At 39.7% G+C, this 25,000-nt stretch overlaps 1 protein-coding gene across 5 annotated transcripts in view; it reads left to right on the top strand.

The window, feature by feature from the left end:
• The window catches only part of LOC122813998 (XIAP-associated factor 1-like), a 277,349-nt gene that overhangs the window by 70,042 nt on the left and 182,307 nt on the right, over window positions 1-25,000 (top strand). For 3 of the 5 annotated variants that reach the window (XM_044086581.1, XM_044086579.1, XM_044086577.1), the window contains exon 2: window positions 9,787-9,849. The exons of the other annotated variants lie outside the window; for them this stretch is intronic. The gene's annotated coding sequence lies outside the window, so the exon portion shown is untranslated. The remainder of the gene's footprint in view (window positions 1-9,786; window positions 9,850-25,000) is intronic. 5 annotated transcript variants of the gene reach the window in all.

The raw sequence follows: 25,000 nt of genomic DNA, 5'->3' as shown, positions 1-25,000 counted from the left end.
AGAGTGCAGATATAGTTCATGTCTGTCATTGAAAAGTGTCCATCACTCTCTTCATGTAGTCAGATGATCATGAGACCTCAAACCAAGATCCACACTCACAATGGCTAGACTGACTGGGAGAGAAGCATAATTAATGTTAAACATTCCCATTTACTTCATGGCAATACTGTACATTGAATAATACTCACATATTATAAGGACATGAGATTTAAGAAATGTTTGGTGTTTAATCATGAGATGACTTATTTATTAGTCCCTGTTGACCAGGAAAAGTCTGACTGGGTAAAACACATTTTTAGCAGAGGCCTGGGAAGAAAAGCTCCACATTTAAGTTACACATGATGCACATTTATAATTGCAGGGTAAAAATATCTATACATGAGCTTATTTACATGATTTGCAAACATTTCTTATATGAACATAGCATTTAAAATAAAGGAGAGAAATTAACATAACTTGGCTAATTATTGAATCAAAAAATAAAATATAATAATAGTTAATATATTTATACCATGCTGACTACAGAGAAAAGATCAATCTGGAGTGTTTTTGAGGTTAGTAATAATTTACAGACAAGTAGCAATGTACATTAAATATTTATGATGAGTGTTATATGAAAGGTATTACAGAAATGAGAGAAAGATAAATGGACAGAGGAGGAATTGTAGCTAGTGTTGGGGTATGAGAGATGGAGGAAACTAAGAGTTTAGGAAATTAGTGCTGTACAAAGAGGACTAATAAGGTACAAAGGTTGTGAAGCAAAATGCTGTAAGAGTAGGAGAAAAGTAATCTGAGTAAAGCTAGCCATGTGAGCAGGAAGAACACAGCCTTGATGGTAAATGTACAAATGTTAGGCATACAAAACTAACTAGCTGTGACTAGCAATGGTTACGGAGAAGAGTCAACAAAAGTGCTGTTGTACGAGGATGACTGACTAAAATAGGAATGTTACTTTCTACCTTATTAAAATAGTAATTTGAAAAGCTAGTGCACGAATCTACTTCAGGGTTGACTCTCTCAGTTGTGGTGTAAGCCCTACTTCTTAACCGTTACTAAGTGTGTGTAAGCCCTACTTCTTAACCGTTACTAAGTGTGCAGAATGTCCCTGATTTTGCCACTTTTTTTGTCCTGAACCATGGAAAATGTTTTGATTTTTCTGTTAAATTACTGAGGATTGTGGTCAGTCAGCAATGCCAGAAATTTTAAGTTTCATACTTTTTATTCTGCAGAAAATGTATGCTAAATGCAAAACCTGCTGTTCTATTAACTTTCTAAGTGAATTAAAATAATGTTTAAAACCTGTCCTTAATTTTGGGCCTTCAACTCTCCCCCCCCGCCACCCCCATTAGTTTTGGCAGGGCTGGTTTAGCATTTTGGGGGCCCCCAGCAAATGTCAAACTGGTGGTCCCCTGGACACTTTAGTCTAAGTATCATCCTCTTACCACCACCCCCTTCTAAGCAACCTTTTAGTTCATGCCCCAAAGTTTTAGGAGTACCACACACAGACTAAACTGCACTTACAATGTTCTTATATTATGAAAGGCCTCTGTACCGCAGCATGTTGGCCCATCTAAAAGAGAGACATTCACAGTCACTGGCATTTAAGTGCAGTGGTGTTACACTGCAACAACCCTATGTGCAGACTTGGCCTTAAGTGAAAAGGTGCCCTACCTAAGAGAAGGGTTCAGTAGCACCCACACTGCCTGCCTTATTGCACCCCTGGACACATCCTCCAGTGCCCCTCATTTTCCTCTCCTCCCAGGCTTCCCATGCATACAAATTCCTTTTTCCTTCTCCTTTCTTATATTTTAACATATTCTTTAGTTTTTTTTCCCCAGAATCCATGACTTTCCAGATGCTTTGTAGTGAATTTAAAAAAAAAAACTTTTTCATCCAGTGATGTCCTGAACAAAAATTATGACTAAAGAAATAAATTCATTGTTATTATTTTATTTTATGTTTCCTTGCATCCTTTCAACACACCTTAACTGGTCAAGACAGCACACTAGTAACTGTGTATGAAATAACTGATTTAAGCTATAGAGTTATAGATACTCTAAGCTTCATTTTAGAGTATTTTCTCACCCTTTTGACCCAGTGGTGTCCTGAACATAAGTTGCATCCAAGGCTTAATATTCAAAGACTGTGACAAAATTATAGCTCACATTAGGCTGTTAAGATAAATGTTTGATAGGGGATCCATAAATCCTATCTGGGAATGTTGCTTGCCTCCCTGCTCATACTCAGATGTTAGCTTGGGGTGACAGTCATATATTTCAGGTGACTGCTGTCATACATGCACATAGTGTGCGTCATCACGCCTGCCTTTAAAACATAGCTGCTTGCAGCCTGATGAGCGAGTGTCTGAAAAGTGAAAAAATAACTACAGTAATGCATTCCAACTTGTTCTTCTGGACAGTACATTGCCCCTACATAAGGTATAGTGATCTTTGCCCACCTCTGCGGTCTATGAGAGACATAAAAGAAACATTGACCACACTTTCTGCAGCCCCAACACAAGCTACAATGATCTCATGTGCATACCTCTGAGGTGTGATTGTGAGGAAAAATTAAAGAATTATGAAGACACTATCCTCAACCCAGATATGAGCTACAGCAGTCTGCCAACCCAGACACGAGCTACAGCAGTCTGCCAACCCAGACACGAGCTACAGCAGTCTGCCAACCCAGACACGAGCTACAGCAGTCTGCCAACCCAGACACGAGCTACAGCAGTCTGCCAACCCAGACACGAGCTACAGCAGTCTGCCAACCCAGACACGAGCTACAGCAGTCTGCCAACCCAGACACGAGCTACAGCAGTCTGCCAGCAGACACGAGCTACAGCAGTCTGCCAACCCAGACACGAGCTACAGCAGTCTGCCAACCCAGACACGAGCTACAGCAGTCTGCCAACCCAGACACGAGCTACAGCAGTCTGCCAACCCAGACACGAGCTACAGCAGTCTGCCAACCCAGACACGAGCTACAGCAGTCTGCCAACCCAGACACGAGCTACAGCAGTCTCCCAACCCACACATGAGCTACAGCAGTCTGCCAACCCACACATGAGCTGCAGCAGTCTGCCAACCCAGACACGAGCTACAGCAGTCTTCTGTACATTCCTCTGAGTAGTGCTGGTTTTAGAATGGGTATGGTTGGGGGAAGAGGTTGCCACTAAATCCATCTATAAAGTCTGGGATGTGGAGGCCTTAAGACATACCTCTCAACCTCTTACCCAAAGAAATCTCAACAAAGTCAATAATGGCAGACAGGGGCCCAAAATAGCAAAAGATTTTAAATATTGCTCTTGTAAACTTAGAAAGTTGATAGAATAAAAGGTTTCGTGTTAGCATGCATTTCATGAAGGCTTTGAAGTTTGAAACTCCAATGTCTGTCATTATTTCATCACTTACATTCTAAATGATGTGTCAGAAAACCACAAATTTTATGACAAACAGGACAAAAAAATCAGGTAAAAATGTAGCCATTCTGTGAAAATCTGGACAGTAGAGAGGTATGACCAGACACCTAGAAGCTCTAAGGGTTATGTGTTGAATTGTATGTCTTATGGCTAAGAGATAATTACTTGTTAACTGTGTTTTTCTTTACTGTTAGAAGATTTATGCACACACACACACACATACTGCCCTGACAAGCTAGGTCTATCACAAGGTACAGAAACGCAAACTCGCTGCATGCTCACCTTCAGAGAAACTGGAGGAATGCCACTTCACCTGCAGCATGTTGTTGGGGTGCCAGAGCAAAACAGAGCACATTCATAAATACATACAGAGACAGGGAGGGCATGCAGCCTGTACACAGAAAAAGTCAAAGCCAGGAACTCAACCAGAGAAAAGTACCATTACATGGCACTGTTACTCGTTGCCCCACTGTGAGAGTGAGCAGTTGTTTTCATACAAATCCTGCTTCTGACAAACCACCAGAGATCGCCACCTACCACGTTTAAGGTCTATCGTTGTGGCAGAAAGTAAATAACTTATGGCTAGCCTGTCATTCTTAAATATGTTGCCAGTATTTGTAAAACCCAGTGAAACAGAAAATCATCCCTGTAGATTGAGATCTTCAGTTCTTAAAATACCAGATGAGCAATGAGATTGGACATTCTGGGCCGACAATCTGAGCGCTTACCTCACTCATGTTTATTCAGTGATTACTAGCTTTAACCAATCAGAGTCATATCACAGCTCTTATTAGGATACAATGTGTAATCAGAGAATGAATGATACTTTTTTCTTCCTCATTTTTCCCCAGCCAGCGGTAGCTTTTGAGAAGCCCTCACACAGTCAAAGATGCTTAGGGGCTCCCTGCAGCCATGGGTCTGACTGGAACCTAATGCTAGCTATGATTTTAGTTTACTGGGAAAATGCCCATCAGTAGGATTTAACAAAGTCAAGGGCACTATGTCAGGGGTAAAGCATGTAATGAAATCTGTTACTTGACTGTCACTATACCCACTGATATCTTTGAATTTTAAAAGAGAAATGGTGTCAGTCTTCTTTAGGACTCTATTTCCTACGAGTTATTACCCACTTAGTATATTAAGTAAACGAGATTCATCTACCAGATTTTATTGGTTTGACAAACGTGTAACAAAATATCAGAATAAGAAACTTGCTGTGGTTGGGACCCCACAGAACTAGGGGCCCTCACCAACCTTAGGGTTCACTGGTGCCTAAAACCAGCTATCAGTTTTGGCTTTGTCTACAACTGTTGGGCAAAGAAGTTGAGAAGTAGAGTGCACCCACTTCAGTGAAGACCACACCATTTCTGCCTTAATGTAAGAACACAGGGCAGGGAAGAATAAACGTCTCCATTTTTGGAATAGACAGAAGTAAGACAGTACATCACGCCAGACTGTGTACCCTACTGATGGACCGCACTCTCTCACCTGAGAATGTCAAACAGTAGCTTAACTGCACGTTTTGCACCCTTCATATTAGTGTTACCATGAGAATTAGGTAACAACAAGACATATGCAAGGATAGAGGTCTCAGCAACTTTTGTGGCATGTAAATGTCATGAAAGTTGGGACCTGCATCTCAAAGGTTACACCTTTAATATCACAATACAGCCCAAGTGATATTATCGTGTCCCAGAAGGTGCTTTACAAGGCAGATACTCCATGCATATGGAATGGCGCCAACAAGGTACCAGGCAATCAAATATGAATAGAGACCCAGTACAGAAAAATAAATTTGTTTATTGATTTATTTGACATTTGTTAACCAGGAGTGTCTGACTGAGCAGAAGCCCTTTTTCAGAGCAGGCCCAGGGATAAAAGCTCCACAAGAGTGCAGGTAACTACTTACAAACAAGCAAACAATCTGTAGAGTACATAAAGTGAGTACAATAACGTAAATTACACAGTACAAGCTTAATAAATGCAGTAAAATGAACCCGTTACGCTTCTCAGCATGGTTACAGTAGGAGGTTGCTATGTTACAGAGCAGTTAGTAGGCCAGTAGATAAGTTATGTAGAGGATACACTGTAAAATGCTTGTGTTTAGACCAAATGAACAGTGATTTAGAATGTACAGTGATGAATAAGTTTTCCAAGTATACATAACAGTAGCTGAGGCAATAGATCATTAATTTACAGGTTATTGTCAGATTTGCATAGTAGAGGTAGAGGAACTGGGAGGGATGTAAGAATAAGAGGAAGAGAAGAAGAGGATGGGAGGTGAAAGAGTAGAAAGGAGGCAATGGGTTTGAAGGCGGTAGGAAGTAGTACAGTAGAAAGGGTAGATAGGGATAGTGGAGTGAGTCAACACAGTGGGTGTGCTTAGGAGAGGATTTGGAGTTAGCTTTTGCAGTTGCAATTTGAGATGGCAAGAAGGTTTTGTTTGAGAGTTTCTTTTTTATTAATTCATGTGTAGTGGTTATTTTTCTGATGTCTGGGGGAAGCTTGCTCCAGTTTAGTGCAGGGGAGTAGGTATATAAATGTTGGCCAATGGATTTTTTGGGCTTACAAATTTCAAGTTGACATTGGTTGGGGCTCCTGAGTTTTCTCGCTGAAGTATATAGAGAAACCAGGGAGTTAATGCTAGGGCAGGTGGTGGATTTATAGAGGATGGAATGTATGACAGATAATTGAGAGAGTTGTAATTGTTGGAAGAACTGTGGCCAATTTAATGCAGACAGTGAGAGACAGTGATGTGAGTTAGGTGGCTAGTAAACTGCAAACCGGCAAGTTTGTTGTAAAACTTACTGTAAGAAGACACAGTACCTCTCTTACACCTAGTAGTCAGTGCAATGTTTGACGATAGAAGTACCCTTTTGAAACTGCACTGCTTTTACTAGTGTTTCTGTGCCTTAGTACAGGCCAACATTTGCTTCTTATTAGGTGTTTGTACTGTTAGAGGTGTCACTACACTGCATGTAAAAGCATCTATCCTAGTCTAATCTACAGGACACATGTAACATAGTGAGCATGGTGTCCTTCTACTAAAACGTGTAGCTGCTGTGCTCATTAGGATTGCAGGATCATAGGAGGTTACTAGGCTAATGGCCCTGGGGCCCTTACAAGCCTAGCCAAGAGTTTATCCCCAAAAAAGAAACCTCAGTCAGCACCTGTCACCCCTGTCAATGAGGAGCAAAGGTGGGACCCCTGGGACAAATTTGTGGTTTCCCATCCACTCATCAAGGTTGTACTTGGTGGATCAGCAAGATACTCTGTTTGACATGTATGGGAAGTCTATTGCAGAGACAGGGCAGCTTCTGGGAGACAAAGCTGTCTCTCCAGCAGTTTTTGTTGATGTCACATATTAGGTTTAGGCTTATCGAGCAGGTAATGCTCAAGGAGTTAGACTTACGGATATGGAGCATCTCTAGTACGAAAGGGTTGATATTGCCTTGTATGTTTTTCCTGAATGGTATGATAATACATTTTTTTGCGTTTAACTTAAGGCCATGACTTTGGTACCGGTTATTTGTAGCTGCGAGACCCTCTAGCAGTATGTTAACATCATCTGGGGAGTCAATGACAGCACCCAACTTACACTCATCCACATCAGCTGTGACTGCAGCATCAGTCTGCACTGTGTGCATCGTTGTGGGTCTGTATGGTTATCTGTAATTGGAGATGTACATATCTGGCAATGGTTTTATACTCTGTAAGTAGGCCTTGTGTGATACGTTTGCATTTCCAGGTCCTTTCAGTGTATTGGTATGACATGTGCACATGTTACTACTGTTCTGATCAATCAGTGCAGGCATATGTATTGCCAGGCAGTGGCTTCTGTCCCATGATCCACTGGTGCAGGCATATGTATTATGTATGGCCAGGCAGTGGCTGCTGTCCCACGATCCATCGGTGCAGGCATATGCATAGCCAGGCAGTGGCTTCTGTCCCATGATCCATCGGTGCAGGCATATGTATGGCCAAGGCAGTGGCTTCTGTCCCATGATCCATCAGTGCAGGCATATGTATGGCCAAGCTGTGGCTCCCGTCCCATGATCCATCGGTGCAGGCATATGCATGGCCAGGTAGTGGCACCTGTCCCTAGTTTTAGCTGTTAGCTAGCTATTCTCTGCTTGTAGCCTTGTCAGCCTGTCTTTCAGTATCATAGCTAATCTCATTCAGTTTCCTTTGCCCACTCTCATACATCCATAAAGTGTAGGTTACTTTTTCTGCAATGGCGTGACTGCGCTGCACACTGGTTACAATTACATCACTCACACTGGCACTATTAAAGGCCTTGTTTCTGCACAGCATCCTCTTATATATGTGTACAGTGTTTATGAATCCTAGTCTTCATATGGCAGCACACAGGGAGAGGTGTAGGGCAGGAATGTAAGTTTAGTACCTGAATTTACAGTGTTGTCCACCTACCCACCAAACATTTTAAAATTTGTATGTATCATTCCAAGGGGTCTATATTATCGGAACGAAAACGTCAAACTCCGAATACTATATGGTCGACACCATATGGTTGAAGTTTGAAGCTTTTGACTCCGAAAAACAAAAAAACTGAGACAGGCAAACTATCATAAATTGTGTTATGCAGGGGGGCAAGCCCCCTGCTCTCCCCACACCCCCCACTACTTAAGTATACCAACTCAGTTTTCTGAACTATAGCGCAATCTCAGAGTTGGATATTTAAAGAGTGGGGGGTGTGGGGGGTGCAGGGCGGCTTGCCCCCCTGCTTACACCCTTTTGTCTGTTTTTTTTTTTTTTTTTTTTTTAATAATTTTATGACAATTCGAAGGTTGATCTTTAGTGATTCGATGTCTTAAGACTTTGTTGATCTAATATAGACCCCATTCCAAGTGCTGACCCAAACAGACTAAAGAAAGTCACACTATATTTTTCCATTGTCACTACCTAAGAAAACATGCTAGCGAAGTATTCCTGTCACTAAAGTAGTAGTATGCAGTTCAGATGTTGTGGGCTCTGTGAGATTATGCTTTTTGGAGATAACTTAATAAAACTGTATGCTGTTTGAGTACAATATATTTGGTCCTCACCTTTGCACACAAGCCTGACAGCAGACTTGCACCATCGGCATACACTGATATAGGGATGTACATTGTTGGACAAATTCCTGTCTCTGTCTTGATTTATATTTGTCTTTTTAATACATGCCTGGCAGTAGTCAGAAGTGTGACACTTTTGCAAATGACAAGCTCACTTATAGATTTTGTCTAACAGCAACACCAGTCATACCTATCAGTCTCTTTTAACACAAGAAATCTGGGCAAAGCCAAAAATAATGGGGGGGGTGGCAAAGGCCAAAATATAGGGACAGATTTTAATTCAACATAGAAAGTTGCTAGAATAGCAGGTTTTGTGTTAGCATGCATTTTCTGAAGGATGTGAAGTCTGAAACTCTGTCATTATTTTGTGACTTCAGTCCTCACTGGTTTGCCAGAATGCCACAAATTTTATAAGGAATGGACCAAAAATATGAGGCAAAAATCTGGACATTCTTCGACAGTCTGGACAACTGAGAGATATGACACTAGTAGAAGTTCAGTTTGTGTGTCAGGTCATTCATACAGGTACAGAATGTATGACCAGTATTGCCTAATACAGTAAATGCAATTGCAGCATGACAGTGTGCTGTGCATTTGTCAATTGCTAAACCGTTTCCAAGGTTTAATGTTTATAAAGCTTGAATAGTGGCCTAAACACTTGCTTGTCGGTGATCCCTTATGAAGATAATCTAATCTGTTGTCTCACTGGAATTTTGCAGTGATGATCCCCTTTCAACCACACTTACAGAACTGCTTTCTGAAATCAGTTTAATCTGACACCCCCAACATCGGCCTTTATCAACCACAGCAGCAGCTGGCCTTGATATCACCTCATCAGGAAAAAGCGATTTTTGAGTGTGTCTTCCAAATTCCTCATCTGAATGGTGTCTCTCATTGGTTACACTCAAAGCATATGCTTGCCTCTAGCTAGTTCTGTAACAGCCTTTAAACTGCACTATAACGGAATAAACAATACTGAGGCCACATGTATTCAGTATGTCTAAAGGAAGCATTCTGTCCGATGTCTGGCTGATTCCATTGCTGCATTAGCATTACAAAAAATACAGGATTTGCTGACTACTAACCTGACCCTGAACACTTATCAAGTGTCTCTTGGTTACGTCCTGTAGCTCTGCTACATAATTTATCTTATCCTAGACCAACTGTTGTGGAATCTTCTCTGCCTTCTGTTAGCCTGACATAATGTTTGTAGTAATCATGAATGTGCTGTTTTTTGGCCCCGTTTAGTTTTTGATAGTATCTGAAACGTCTACAATTATTTTACAGTCTGGATCCTGGTTTAACACATAACTGGAAAATAATCTTTTCAGCTGTGATGCAGGTGAATTGGTAAGTACAGCTTTTATTATAAAGAGTTTGAAATGCTGGAAATCTAATACTTGATAATGTTTGACAGATACCTAAGATCTATTTTAGTCTTGGCTGGACACCAAGTGTAATGCTGTGCATATATGTGTAAGTGTGTATAAATATAATATTATATGTGTGTGTGTGTGTGTGTGTGTGTGTGTGTGTGTGTGTGTGTGTGTGTATATACATATATGTGTGTATGTGTGTGTATGTATGTATGTATATATATATATATATATATATATATAGAGAGAGAGAGAGAAAGTGGTGTACTATATACACACACACACACACACACACACACACACACACACACACACACACACACACACACACACACAGAAAGAGACAGAGAAATAGTATACACACAAGTACATAAATCCAGTCACACATATATACTTATGTATGTGTGTGTGTGTGTGTGTGTGTGTGTGTGTGTGTGTGTGTGTGTGTGTGTGCGCGCGCATATGAGTACACATTCTATCACTAGGTAGTGTTTGTCAGCCTTGTCACTTTGTATTACACATCACTTTATTTTCTGCTGATTGTCAGCCTGAATGCTGTTTCTCAGGCATATGTAGTACCTTCTCATGTCATGGATATATGTATCTGTTTTGTTTTATTGATTGATTTGATTGCGTGATTGGCATTTGTTTACTGGGATAGTCCACTGGGCCAAGAAGAGCCCATTTTCAGTAGAGGCCCAGGGAGAAAAGCTCCATAAAAAATATTTAGTGTCTACAATAACACACAGCATAAATAGATTACGAAATAAATTAAACTACAATTTGCATAGATATATGAGTAAAACATTATATCAGGTACCTAGCATAGACTTTTTACAAGGGTTTATACTTTCATTAAAAAAATCAAATACTTCTTGCACAGTTATAGGAGTTGCAGAATATGTTTTAATTTCTCCAAGTCTTCTGGTTTTCTGATATCATGACAGGAATGAACCCCATTCCCAAGTCAAAGTTTGAGTAAAGTTTGTTAGTCTTGTTTCAGTATTTGATATTACACAAAAGTGCTCTTCACAGCACCCACAACGTGCCCAGAACTGACTTCTCCTGCAGTTCATATGTAATTACATGTATTAGTAGAATATCTAAATAAGGCTGTAAATATTTTTTATGAGACCCATTTGTCATTTCTCATTCAAGTGCTCCTTCTCAAGAGAGACAGCTTGTAAGGTGCATCTACTCTGGAAGGGAGCATTATGTTCACAACTGAAACCTTTCTTAAAATGCCTTACTATCCACATCTACAATGTCACATCTGTTAGAACTGTTGTAGTATCCTTCTTCCACATTGCCCTCGTTTCTGCCTACAAATCTTGATATTTTATGAGTTTGTGTCTCTCTGTATGTAAGACACTGTTGTCACTGGGTGTAGCAATTTCAATAGTCAATGTTACTTTTGTTTTCTTTTCATGGACTTCTATTTCTGATGTTCTCACATCTATTTTTGAACTGTTGGGAATGGGTAATCCCATGTGATATAAACTTCATCATTCCCTAAAATGCTTTGTGGCTCATGTTTCCAGTGCTCCTCAGCTACTTCTGTATTGTAATGTGTGCACAATCCCCTGTGCAACAGTCTTGCCACATTATCGTGCCTTTCAGTATACCGGCTGTCTGCCATTAGTGCATCATACCCAGCGACAAGATGTGTGACTGTTTCCAATTCTGCATTTGTCTGTTTCTCCCAGGTGTTCAATGTACTTTGTGAACTGTGTATGTACTCCACTGCTCTTGTCTGCTAATATTAACCTTTCATCTTTTGCTTTAAATTCACCTCTCCTTAACCACTTTTGCATCAGATACTGATCGTCATTAGGTTGTTCCAGGAGTTTTCTGTACTTGCAATTATATTTATGCCTTTTCCACATTTCTTGCTTTCTCATCTTATCCTTCACCTTATATTCTTTCTTTTGTGTTTTTTTTTTTTTTTTTTTTTTTTTTTTTTTGGCACATTTATTTGCCGCTTGATTTTTGTCTACTTCTGGTTTGGTTTCCATTCCTGCTTGACACTGACATGCTTCTGCTAAACTAAGCCACCTTAGATTTGTTCTCTTATGTTTCATAACTTTTATTGTGGCTATATCTGTGCATTCTGTATGATCTGAATGTTCTCTGTTGTAATTTCCTTGGACCTTTCTCCTCCCGGACTGCCGATTATGAGATATGTATAAGTTGGACAATTCCACTTAGCAAGTACAAATACAGCAGCACTTATAGATAAGCAAGTGTGTGTTGCTTAGCGCTAAAAGCAGACGCACACCAATTATTTTAGTAATGCTATTAATAAGCTTCTTCCTGTAGTCGGGGAGGGTCAGAATTTCAGTTTAGGATACACCGTCTTGGTGAGCAGATCACATTATACTGTCCCATCTGTCAGACACGGTTTTGTGATATTTCCTCCAAGTTAAAGGAATGACATTTCTAGCTGCTCTGAAACCAGAAGGAAGGGAACTCATCCCCAGCAACAGGACAGAAGTCAGAGAGGTGCAATCTCTTCAGGAGTAGAAGTAGCATTAAGAAGACTGTCTTATAAAAATGAGCGCATTTTTCTATCCATAAAGGTGCCTGAATCAAAACCTCCAAAAATCTCATTTTTCATTCAAGTGCTCCTTCTCAAGAGAGACAGTTTGTAAGGTTCATCTACTCTGGAAAGGAGCATTGTGTTCACAACTGAAACCTTTCCTAAAATGCAATTGCTATCCACACCTACAATGTCACATATTTATGCTGCAGTTTCCGCAGCTTTAATCTTATACAATCCGAGAATTCAGACTGAAACCTTGGCTGAACTGCTTCAAGTAACTGGGTGCCTTGAGAATTGATATCCTTCCTTTTTCTGCTAACTACTGACTTCCTTTAACATTTGTTTCCAGCATTCCTCTCAACTGTCCATTGCTCATAAGATGAGTGAAGTCACTAAATAATGACATACATTGGAGTTTCAGACTTCGTCCTTCATAAAATGCATGCTAAAACAAATCCTATTATTCTAGCAACTTTCTAAGTTTATGAGAGCAATATTTAAAAGCTGTCCCTGTTTTGGGGCCTTTGCCCTCCATTATTTTAGACTTTGTGCACATTTCTTTAGCTAAGAGTTTGAGTGGCATGGTTTCAAGGGTTAATAGTCATTGGCATCATATACATCTGTCAGTCATTTGTGCCCTCACTTGACTTAAGCTTTCACTCAATTGACCCCACCTACTGCCAGCACAGCTGGCAGAAGTTACGCCTTAAATTGAAATATCACCATCAGAGTACACAGTTGGGTTCCTTCCTCCTCCTTTGGCTACTGTGTAACTCTGAGCAAGCCATTTGACCAAGCAATGCTCCAAGGTCACCCCTGAAATGGGACAGTAAGTGGGCTTACCTAATAAATGTGCAAAATAAAAGAAAATATTAGTAATTTTATTTATCTATTTGACATTTATTTACCTGGAAAGTCTGGCTGGATAATATCCCATTTTCACTGGTGGCCTGGGAGAAAAGCACTTTTACATAATATGGTTACAGTTACACAACAAAATTATTACAAAGCCTAATAAAGAAGAGCAACATATTAACTAAGTAAAAGTTCAAAACTTCATTTTATACATTAATGAAAGAAAAAATTGCCAAAAGAAGACAACCCACCACTGCGTCTCTGTAGAAAAGTGTAGGTAATCCAAGAAAAAAAGAGACGGAGACAGCTTTGGAATCCAGAACAGGCCTTTACTTGGTGCAAACACAAGCACTTTCACAATTAAGCTTCTTCAGGTGTATACAAGCACTAAAAATACCACACCTTTATACTCATGTTACATCACCCAATTGATAGTCATGTGACTGGTCCCATCTATCATAATATATTTTATTTCATTCATAATAACTAAAACATATATAAAAAATATATATAAATATATATATATATATATATATATATATATATATATATATATATATAAATAAAAAACATAAAAAAATATACATATATTGTGTTATTAAAATATTATAAAACAAATATACTGTGTTGTGGACAGCAGGAGATGAATATATTACCTACGAAGTTGTCTCATCTTTAATTTAGGTTTCAGTGGGATACATTCATTCAGGCCATGCCCTTCTGTGGCTCTAAGCTTTGTGATCCAGATTGCTTCCAGATTCTCTGTCTTATTAGTATATCCCTCGTCTCATGTTCTCATATAACAAAGCTATAACTCTGAATTTGAAAATGTGAGTGCTATCAAATTCCATCACATGTTTGGCTAATGCATTGTTCTTATTCCCTTTCCTGATGTTATAGGTATGTTCCCTAATCCGATCTTTAAGATGTCTATCTGTCTTCCCCACATAAAATTTTCTGCAGATCCTACAGTCTGCCAAGTAAACCACATGTTGACTGGTGCAGTTGGCTCCTGTATTAAAATAAAAGTCCTGCTTCAAATCAGGATGATAGAAACAAGGACTTTCATTTATTTATTATTTATTTATTTTACATTTGTTAACCGGGAAAATCCGACTGGACCAGGTCCATTTTCAGCGGAGGCCCGGGGAGAAAAGCTCCAACATCAAGTTATACAAATACAGTACATCCAGCATAATACACAAAACAGGTTACATCATGTATGCTGAGCATAGTAATATAACAAGAATTATTAAAAACACTCCAGGTAAAAGATATAGAACATGGGTAAAAAGACAATGTCAGTCATACTTTGGTAAGAAAAGAAAATATATCAAGTAAGATTCTACAGTTAAAAGTACCCTTTCAGATGACCAAGCCTACAGGGGATCACAGCTCCAGCATGTGATCAGAGAGGAATTTGGGGAGTTAATAGTAGTATGGGTAGGGTTATGTGATACAAGGGCATAACCATGTACTAAGAAGGTGCGATTTGAGGGAGTTTTTGAATATGGATGTGGAGGGGGCAGTGGACACGGATAGGGGAAGAGAGTTCCAATTTCTGGCAATGGTGTGGGAGTAGAGCACTTTCCCTGCATTATTGTTAGCCTTGGTGATGGACAGGAGAGATTTTTCACTGGATCTTAGGTAACTGTTTGCAGTATAGACAGTAATTAGGTTGGATAATGAGGGTTTTTTTTCAGGATATTTGAGAATATTGTAGGCTGTGCCCAGCTGGTGATAGTTAAGTAGCTGTGGTAGCTCAAGCCATTTTAGTTCTTTTAGTGCAGCACAGTGATGGGTTCTATAGGTTGAGTTAGTAGCAAACTTGGCTATTTTATTGTAGCATGATTCTAGTTTGTCTAGGTCACATTGTCTGATTTGGGTAAAGATTGGTGCTGCGTATAATAGAGTTGAGAGGAGGTGGCTTTGTGCAAGAGTGACTCTTGCTTTTTGTGAGAGAAAGGACTTATGCCTGTATAGGGAGCCTAGTTTTTTGTGTACTAGTTTTATGGTATGTGAGATGTGAACATCAAAGTGGAGATTATTGTCTATTTCAATGCCCAGAAGTTTGGTGTGGTTAGAAAGGGAGATGGTGGTGCCGTCATTAGAGGTTATGGTAAAGGAGAGGGTTTTTTTTTATCTATTAGGGGTAAATAGTAGCAGTTTTGTCTTTTTGGGATTTAGAATTAGTTGGATCCCAGATATCAATTTTTCTACTGAGTTAAAGGTATCTTGAGTGAGTGTACATAGAGTGGTGGGAGATGAGGCAGAGCAGATCAGAGTTGAATCATCTGCATATTGTATGAGTGTGGCATGTTGTGTAGAGCATTTGAGGTTATTTGTGAAAATAGAGAACAACAGCGGGCCCAGTATAGAGCCCTGTGGGACACCTATGGTGGCTGGAAGTTGTGTAGACAGAGTTCCTTTCCACTGGATTGATTGTTGCCTGTCAGACAAGTAGCTTCTGAACCAGGCTATAGTAGAGGAGGTGAAGGATAATGATGTTAGTGAGTCTAGTAGAATGGAGTGGAAGACCATATCAAATGCTTTTGAGAGGTCTAGGAAAATGGCTGATACATATTTGTTATCATTCCTGTGAAGGTTTATATAATTAGTGAAAGATAAAAGGGCTGTGGTAGTGCTGTGATGTGGACGGAAACCATGTTGTGTGGTAGATAGTAGATTGTGTGTGTTAAGAAATGTCATCACTTGCAAGTGGATGCATTTCTCAAGAATTTTGGATAAGGGGCAAAGGATGGCAATAGGTCGGTAGTTGGAGAATTCATAAGAATTACCTCCTTTATGGAGAGGAATGATGCAAGATACTTTCCAGAGTTTGGGTATGTAGGATTCTAGTATGGAGCGGTTGATAAGGATGCAGACAGGATATAATAAGGAGTCACTAGCCATTTTTAGGTATGCAGCAGGTATGTTATCAGCTGCTAGTGTGGTTGGCTTTAGTTTTAGGAGGAGTTTTTTGATAGTTGAGGTGGACACTGGTGATAGGCTGAAAGAGGGGGTGGTGTGGAATAGGTTATGTTGTGACTGAGGTAGACTGTTTTTGGTTATTTGACTGGACAGGGCCAAGATGGATTTAGTAAAATGGTTATTAAATTGAGAAGCTGTGTCTAGGGTATTGTTAGTAGAGATGGATGCTTGGGTTGTGGTTTTGCCTGGCTTTAGTAGGGAGTTAATGGCATGCCAGAATTTTTGTGGACTATTTGAATATTTCCTTTGGGCGCTAAGAAAATAGTTTTGTTTGTTTATTTTGGATTCAGCCTTGGCTTTGTTTCTAAGCTAACAAAGTCCATGCGCCTGTAATATTAGAGCTTTTATTAACCATTAGCACTTTCGAGAGACTCTATCTCCCTTCCTCAGACAAAAATGAAACAACCAGTTGATAGTATTGTCTGGAGCTAGGGTTTTGTCAGTTTTCCAGATTTTCCAGGCTTTATCTCTAGCTTTTAGTAAGGCTCTAGTGTCTCTATTTAGCCAGGGTGTGTGTGCAGATGTCCTAATAGTTGGCTTTAACTCTGATATTTCTGCTGGGAGCTAGACTATTAAGGATGTTAGAGAAGGTTGTATTGAAGTAGTCTACTGCCTGGTCTAACCCGAGTGTCCATAGTGGTTCCCAGTTGCAGTGGCTTAGGACAGTATTTAGGTATCGTGGGGTAAGGTTACGGTCATCTTGTACAAATTTGTAGACTACTGGTTTGGGGTGATTGGAGTGTTTCTGGAGTAGGAAGGTGGGGAGATGATCACTCAAGTCATCTGGGAGGCAGCCTACTGTATAGTTTTGTTTGGGATAGTTGGTTAGTGTCCAGTCCAGTATGGATTCTCTCTTTGTTTTCTCATCTATTCTAGTTGGTTCTTTAATTAGTTGAGAGAACCCATATAGATTGATATGTGTAGAGGGGCTGCTGGAGTTACAGGTTGCCCAGTCAGTGTTAAGGTCTCCTAGTAGGATCGTTTCCTGAGGTAGATTGTCCTTTGTCCAGTGTAGGATGTCTTCTATTATGAGCGAGTTGTTGCCTGGAGGTATATAGCAGCATATTATATTAATCTTCTTGGTGTTTCTTATGGATAGGACAGAAAACAGGACTTCAGCAGTTTGAAAAGTGGGTGGTGTGGTGTGCAGGAGCTGGAGGTTAAGGGTGTTTTTAAAGAGAATGGCTACTCCTCCTCCTTTCCTGTTTGTTCTATCAGATCTAAGTGTATTATACCCTGGGGGAAGAAAGGCTTCATCTTGGATACTGGGTGTAAGCCAGGTTTCTGTAATGGCGAGTATATCAAGGTTGTAGTGGGCTATGAATGCATGTAGGTCTGTTAGCTTATTGGTAATACTTCTTATGTTGAGATTTAGGATTAGCAGGTCAGATGTTTGTCTAGCTGAGAGGGGACCTGGATTTGGGTGAATGTCACCAGAGGTTAGCAGAATTTGTAGGAGTGTCAGTATGTGTTCTTTAATATTAATTGTTTGCGAGCTTGGTCTATGAGAGTTTTTCTTAGTGTGATGAGATGGTGTAATTTTTGTTAGTGAGTAATATGTAGTTGTAAGATTTATGATTGTAGGGCAGATGTAGAAGTCTGAGTGTGTTTGGGAGGGTGGGCTAGTGTGGGTAGTGTGATAGCTTTAACTGAATTAGAGAGAAATACAGAAATTATAATTAGACCAGCTGACAAGGGAGGCTTGATTGTCATCCTGGACAGAGAGAGATATGTGTCCAGTATGCAAATAAGTTTGATGAATGACTTGTTTTATGAGAAGCTAGACACTGAACAAATTTCCTGTCATATTAATGATGTATGGAATGTTTTACGTGGTTTACTTGATGGTGACTTAATTGATGTGAAACTTTTTAATTACTTTATGGTCAGTCATCCAGTTGTACCTATTTTGCAAGGCCTCCCTAAAGTACACAAATCTGTTATTGACCCTCCTATGAGACCTATTGTCTCAGGTAGAGGTTGGTGTACAGAACCAATCTCTATTTTCATTGAGAAGCACCTGAGACCAATTTTAGATACAAATGAATATGTTCTTAGAGATACAGAGCATTTTTTGAGTGATTTGTATGAGTTTTTAGAAATTCATGATTCCAATGTAACTTTTGTTACACTGGATGTAGTTTCTTTATTCACTGTGATCCCCAATATGGAGGGTATCATAGCTACCAAGTGTTTTATGGAAACATCAGCTAGATATAGCCCTGATTTAGTGAGTCTGGTCTTACGATTGCTTGAACTGGTCTTGGAACATAATTTGTTTCTATTTATTGATCAATTCTACAGACAGTGCAATGTAGCTATGGGCACTTCTTGTGCCAATAGCTACGCCAATGCGGTCATGGCAGTATGGGAAGATGAGTTTGTGTTTAAGGGCCCATTCGCCCACTTGATTACCTTTTATCGGAGATTTGTGGACGATGTTTTTATTTTATGGGCAGGAGATTAGTCGCAGTTAGCTAGTTTTGTCAGTTTCATCAACAATAGTACGCATTATTTAAATTTTACACATAGAATGTCAAGATTTAATATGGATTTTTTAGATGTAGAGATTGTAAAAGGCAATAATGATGTAATATTTACAAGACAGCACAGGAAAGATTGTCATGTTAACCATCTACTACACAGGAGTAGTGCACATCCACCCCATATATTTAAAAATGTGATTACCAACCAGGCCATGAGAGCCTCACGACTGAATGTGAGGGATGATGATTTTAATGTGGAATTGGATAGGGTTAAGACATTTTTAGGTGACAGGGGGTACAGTAACAATAGTATACAGACACATATACCTCGGGTTATGGCCATGAAAGATGATCAAGCCAAACCATATTTTTCACGTAGAACTAGATCTATAGGCAAGAAACAGACAGCCCTCGACAATAGTAAAACCAGACTATCCTTGAAATATTCCACTGATATAAATAGGTACACTGATATAGTGAAGAAGAACTGGCAGATTTTACTAACAGACAAAGATATAGCCAGTTTGGTTGATAATGTCCCTAAATTCAGTTACAGGAATGACAGATCCCTAAAGAGGAGGTTATGCTACCCCAAAGATAGACACACAGATATTAGTAATGGGAGCACCAGACCATGTGGTAGCTGTAGTTGGTGCACGTATATAGATGAAAGTCCTTGTTTCTATCATCCTGATTTGAAGCAGGACTTTTATTTTAATACAGGAGCCAACTGCACCAGTCAACATGTGGTTTACTTGGCAGACTGTAGGATCTGCAGAAAATTTTATGTGGGGAAGACAGATAGACATCTTGAAGATCGGATTAGGGAATATACCTATAACATCAGGAAAGGGAATAAGAGCAATGCATTAGCCAAACATGTGATGGAATTTGATAGCACTCACATTTTCAAATTCAGAGTTATAGCTTTGTTATATGAGAGCATGAGACGAGGGGATATACGCAATAAGACAGAGAATCTGGAAGCAATCTGGATCACAAAGCTTAGAGCCACAGAAGGGCATGGCCTGAATGAATGTATCCCACTGAAACCTAAATTAAAGATGAGACCACTTCGTAGGTAATATATTCATCTCCTGCTGTCCACAACACAGTATATTTGTTTTATAATATTTATGTATATTTTTTATGTTTTTTTTATATATATATATATATATATATATTATATATTTATATATATTTTTTATATATGTTTTAGTTATTATGAATGAAATAAAATATATTATGATAGGTGGGACCAGTCACATGACTATCAATTGGGTGATGTAACATGAGTATAAAGGTGTGGTATTTTTAGTGCTTGTATACACCTGAAGAAGCTTAATTGTGAAAGCGCTTGTGTTTGCACCAAGTAAAGGCCTGTTCTGGATTCCAAAGCTGTCTCCGTCTTTTTTTCTTGGATTTCATTTTATACATTGTCAACTTGTACATACAAAGTACAAATATTTGGAAAATGTGTTAATTTTATTTACTACTGGACAATAGCTTTTGTGTGTTTATCTGATTGGCCTCTGGGTCTAACTTTATCTTGCTGGTATAAAATAAGTGCAAATTCTGCTCAGAGCTTCCTTGTGCCAGTGACTACAAAAGCAACTGAAAAACCAAGCTTGTATATATTTTTTGCATTTGCTCTAAGTGTTTCAGTGCTATTTAATAAATCTGTGCTGCATTTATTTATTATCACTGTTTTTTCTGCCTGCTTTGTTTGCTTTAGCTTGTTGATTGTCTTGTTCTGTTCTGATATTTGTGTCCATTTTATTTTTCTCACCCACCCAGCCAGCTGTTGTTGTATTCTTAAAACTTGGTGGCTTTTGAGTTTCCCGCCTCTGCTATACATTTGATTTTGAACAGCCCTCCCAGTCCTATTGCAGCCACTTATTCTATTGAGTACAGTGAGATCATTTGGGAAGGCCCACCCCCTTAGTTTTTTTAACCTTGAATTATCTTGTGTTTCCTCCCTTACTACTAAAATAAACAAATAAATAAAAATTACACTTTATTCAGCTCCTTTTACTGCATTTGTGTCTCATCTTTGTTACTTCATTTTGCTTTTGCTGATTGTTCTTAAAAGTGCTCAATTGCATTTGTTCTGCTGCATGTATTACTGCTTGTTAGTAGCCTGATTAATTTGGAATTGTTATTCTAAGCCACTTAGTTTTGGTTTAAGGACTTGGGCTTCAGGCCAGTTATTTTACATAAAGATGGTTTGTGGTCTGCCTTCTTGTGGGAGGAGAGGGTAGCCTATGTCCTTCTGAGCTGAGAATTGCTGGGTGAAAGCTTATTGTGTGTTCATTCCAGTTTAAGCACTTGGGTTCTAAACCAGTTATTTTACATTAGGAAGATTTGTGGTCTAAACTCTTGTGGCAGGAGAGGATAGTCTGCACACGTCAAACATGGGAATTGCTGGTTGAAGGTTCATTGTGTCTGTTATTCTGAAAATGTCTTAGTTCTGGTTTAAGCACTTGGGCTCCAAGCCAGTTATTTTACATTATGGGAGTTGTGGTCTAGACTCTTGTGGCAGGAGAGTGTGGCCTACATACTTTTAAGCTGGGAATTGCTTGTGAAGGTTTATTGTGCCTGTTATTCTAAGTGTCTTTATTCTGGTTATTGTGCATTTGTTCTAGTTAAGCACTTGGGTTCTAAACCAGTTATTTTACATTACAAAGATCTGTGGTCTAAACTCTTGTAGGAGGAGAGGATAGCCTACCCCCTTCTAAGTTGGAAATTGCTGGTTGAAGGTCTGTTGTGTTTGCTATTCTGAAGTGTCTTAGTTCTGACTTAAGCACTTGGGGTCCAAAACTAGTTGCTTTACATGGGAGAGGGTTGTGGTCTAGACTCTTGTGGAGAGAGAGTGTGGCCTACACTTCTGAGCTGGGAATTGCTGTTTTTATTTTTTATTTTTTGCTTTTGTGACATTTTATAGCATAGGCCAGATTCAGACTTGCTAAAACTAGACTGTTTGGTATCACTTGACCATTAAAACCAGCCCTTCACTGAGATACTGAAAGATTTGAAGTATCCATTGCTTCCAACTAACTATAACTAGCTGTTTTTGCTCTTATTTTGCACTTTAATTTGTATTTGCATTCTACTGTCTGTTGGAATTGTCTGAAATGTTTTTAAACACATTTTACTGCATACTGTAATAGTTCAGCTGTAGCATAGCCCAGTTCCAGGTTTGCTGTTTCTGGGTCTGTTTTGCAACTTCTGAGCATCAAATTCAAGCCATCCTTGATGGTGAAGGCCCTTCTACACCCTTATGGGAGGAGAGTGCTGTCTGGGTCCCATATAATTGGGGTGATGGGACTAGAGCTCAGAGAGAGTGCCCTTATTGCCAAGTTTGAATTAAAAGGGTCATTTCTTGTTGTATTTAAGCCCCACATTTGCACTTGTTTGCATGTAGTGCACCATTGTGCACTGCTGAATAGCGGTGGTTACATTATCAATGCAAATGTTTTGCCTGTTAAACTTTCCCTTAGCACTTTGTTTATAGTCCTCCAGAGGTTTTGTGTGGCCCTGCTCTACTGCTAGGTGGAACAATAAGCCTAGCCTTAGAGGTACAACACACTTTTCACCCACTAGTCATTCCTAAGTGTGGCCTCTTGTCCTGACCATATACATTTACCTAACACTATGGACGGACAACTTCCCACAGTTTCTCCAGCCAGCTTGGTCAACATGGGCATCCTGAGGTAGTGTAGCAACTGCCTCATGTTCATCAAAAACCCTCTACTCCTAGTCTACACAAACTCCACTTGTGAGAGATGCAACTATATTAAGAACCTTGAATCCATGCTTTCTCACACACCAGTTAGTATATATGACAATGAACAGGTTGTCAGCATGCACATCACACCTCCTACTCCACCCAGACACATACCACACATACCTACATATGCGGAGGTCCTCACCAGAAACATACCTAAACACCAGGGACCTCCCAAACACAAACACAAGCATGCTACACGTAATACTTCCTCTACAGAACAAAATACCCATAAAAGCTCACACACCAGTGCCTCACCTATCAAGCTCTTAAGGCAAAACACAAAACCAAACATGTTAGTCATAGGTGATTCCATCATAAGATGAATAGATGTCCCTCTCACCAGGCTAGATAAAGAAAAGGTCACAGTCAGCTGTCTGTTAGGTGCTAGGATCTGCCATATCACACATCCACTCATGTCTTTCAACAACAGGTACTGTTATGACTCCGTCATAGTTCATGTTAGTGTGAATGACTTGAGCTGTTCCTCTCTGGATTATATGAAGAGAGAGACATGACTGAGCTCTTGGATTATGTGTCTCAGGCAGAAATGTCCGTACCCTTAAGCAGCATTTTACTTTCACCTTGGATGATGCCTCAATACAAACAGAAAATGATTAACTTCAATAATTGGCTTAGTTTCTGGTGTCATTCTAAGGGGATCCAGTACCTGTCCGCCTGGGATGACATGATAGACAGACCTCAATGTTTGCCAGAGATGGTCTTCATCAGTCACCCCTGAGATTTTGGCTACTGGCTAAGGCTCTTGCCACCCCCATAGTGCCTTTTTAAGGCAGTGTCTCAAGGACAAAATTCCTGATGTAAAAATTCCATCTACAAACAACCTCAAGGTTATACTGCTAAATGCTAGGAGTCCTAACACGAAACTGCACTCACTGGAAACAGTCCTCACCTTGGAAGATGCAGACATTTGTGCAGACACAGAGACCTGGTTCAAGGCTGTGGACAGCACCCCAGCCATACCGGGTTATACTTCCTTCCACACATTCAGACCACAAGCTGAAGGCATGAAAACTAAAGATGGCAGTGTATCAATATTCATTAAAGATAAATACACCTTCAGAGTGGTTAAACAGTATGATTCCCTGGAGATACTTCAGGTGCAATTAAGTGTTGGTAGGACACATATTCAAGTCATTAGCAGCTACAGGACCCACACCATGAATCAGGATACTCACTCTGCCTGTTTGGTTCTACTTGAGTCTATCAAAATACATCCGAACACCATGGTTTTGGGCGACTTTAAGTATCCATCCATTGACTGGATAAATTACTCATGCTCAGACTCACTTGCCCAAAGGCTCCTTGACTTTAACTCCAGTGCCCTGGACCAGCTGGTTGAATCCCCCACAAAAGGTGCCAACATCCTGGATCTGGTGCTTACCAATATGGGGGGACCAGTGAACCACTCCCCACTGTTGGTCTTCCCAGGTGAGATATGACCACATATTAGTCTCATTCGAACTATCGCACCTGACCTCCCTAGCAGCAATTAAACTACAAAACTTCACCAAAGCAGATTATGACCTCTTAAGGGAAGGTATAGCTTCACTGCACCCCACCCCCCATGGAATTGGCAACTATGCAGAGTTCTACACCAATACTTTATGCAAACACCTGTATAGCTGCATTGACTCAGCCATACCTGCTAGGACCAAAACAAACTCCTCATTGAAGAAGAAACCTGCCTGGTGGACAACTACCATTAACAGGCTTTACAACAAGAAGAAGAAATTGCTGTCTAAGAATAAGACGGAGTGAGCCCTAAACTGGAAACATTCCCTCCTCAGCTTAAACAAGCAAATAAGACTTCTTGTGAAGTCTTCCAAAGTAAACTATGAATCCAAATTAGCTTCCTCAACTAAGGACAACCATAAGGTGTTCTTTAGTTACATCAGTAACCTAAAAGGAAAGGCCCAGATTTGTGCCAAACTGGTAGCTAATGATACCACATATACCGAGTCTGTGGACATAGCTAAACTGTTGGGCGAGAGGTTCTGTGAAAACTTCACTCCCATGTTCCCGACACACATACCCTGTGACATCCCTACCATCTGTCCCCTACCTTGTATCTCTAAAGAGCAGGTCATAAGCACCCTTTCTAAGGCTACAAACACAGCATCTGTGGGACCTGATAACTTCCCAGGTTGTATCTTGCATGGGCTCCAACAAGAATTAGCAACAGCATTTGGGTACTCTTCACTCATAACAATATACCAAAAACTGAATAGAAAAGTAAAACCAGGACAAACTTCACCCGAACTACTGTTGAATCACCATGAAATGATTTATTGATGCTTCCTAGTACCTTGGCCAGTATGCCTTCAAATGGGAATATAGCATATATATATATATATATATATATATATATATATATATATATATATATATATATATATATATATATATATAGGAATGCAGGTGCAATATTCAGTATCTAAAT

This window comes from Protopterus annectens, chromosome 10.part0 (genome assembly GCF_019279795.1).
Source record: "Protopterus annectens isolate FY-2018-M chromosome 10.part0, PAN1.0, whole genome shotgun sequence".
Taxonomy (NCBI): domain Eukaryota; kingdom Metazoa; phylum Chordata; order Ceratodontiformes; family Protopteridae; genus Protopterus; species Protopterus annectens.
This window is presented reverse-complemented; position numbering and strand designations above follow the sequence as displayed.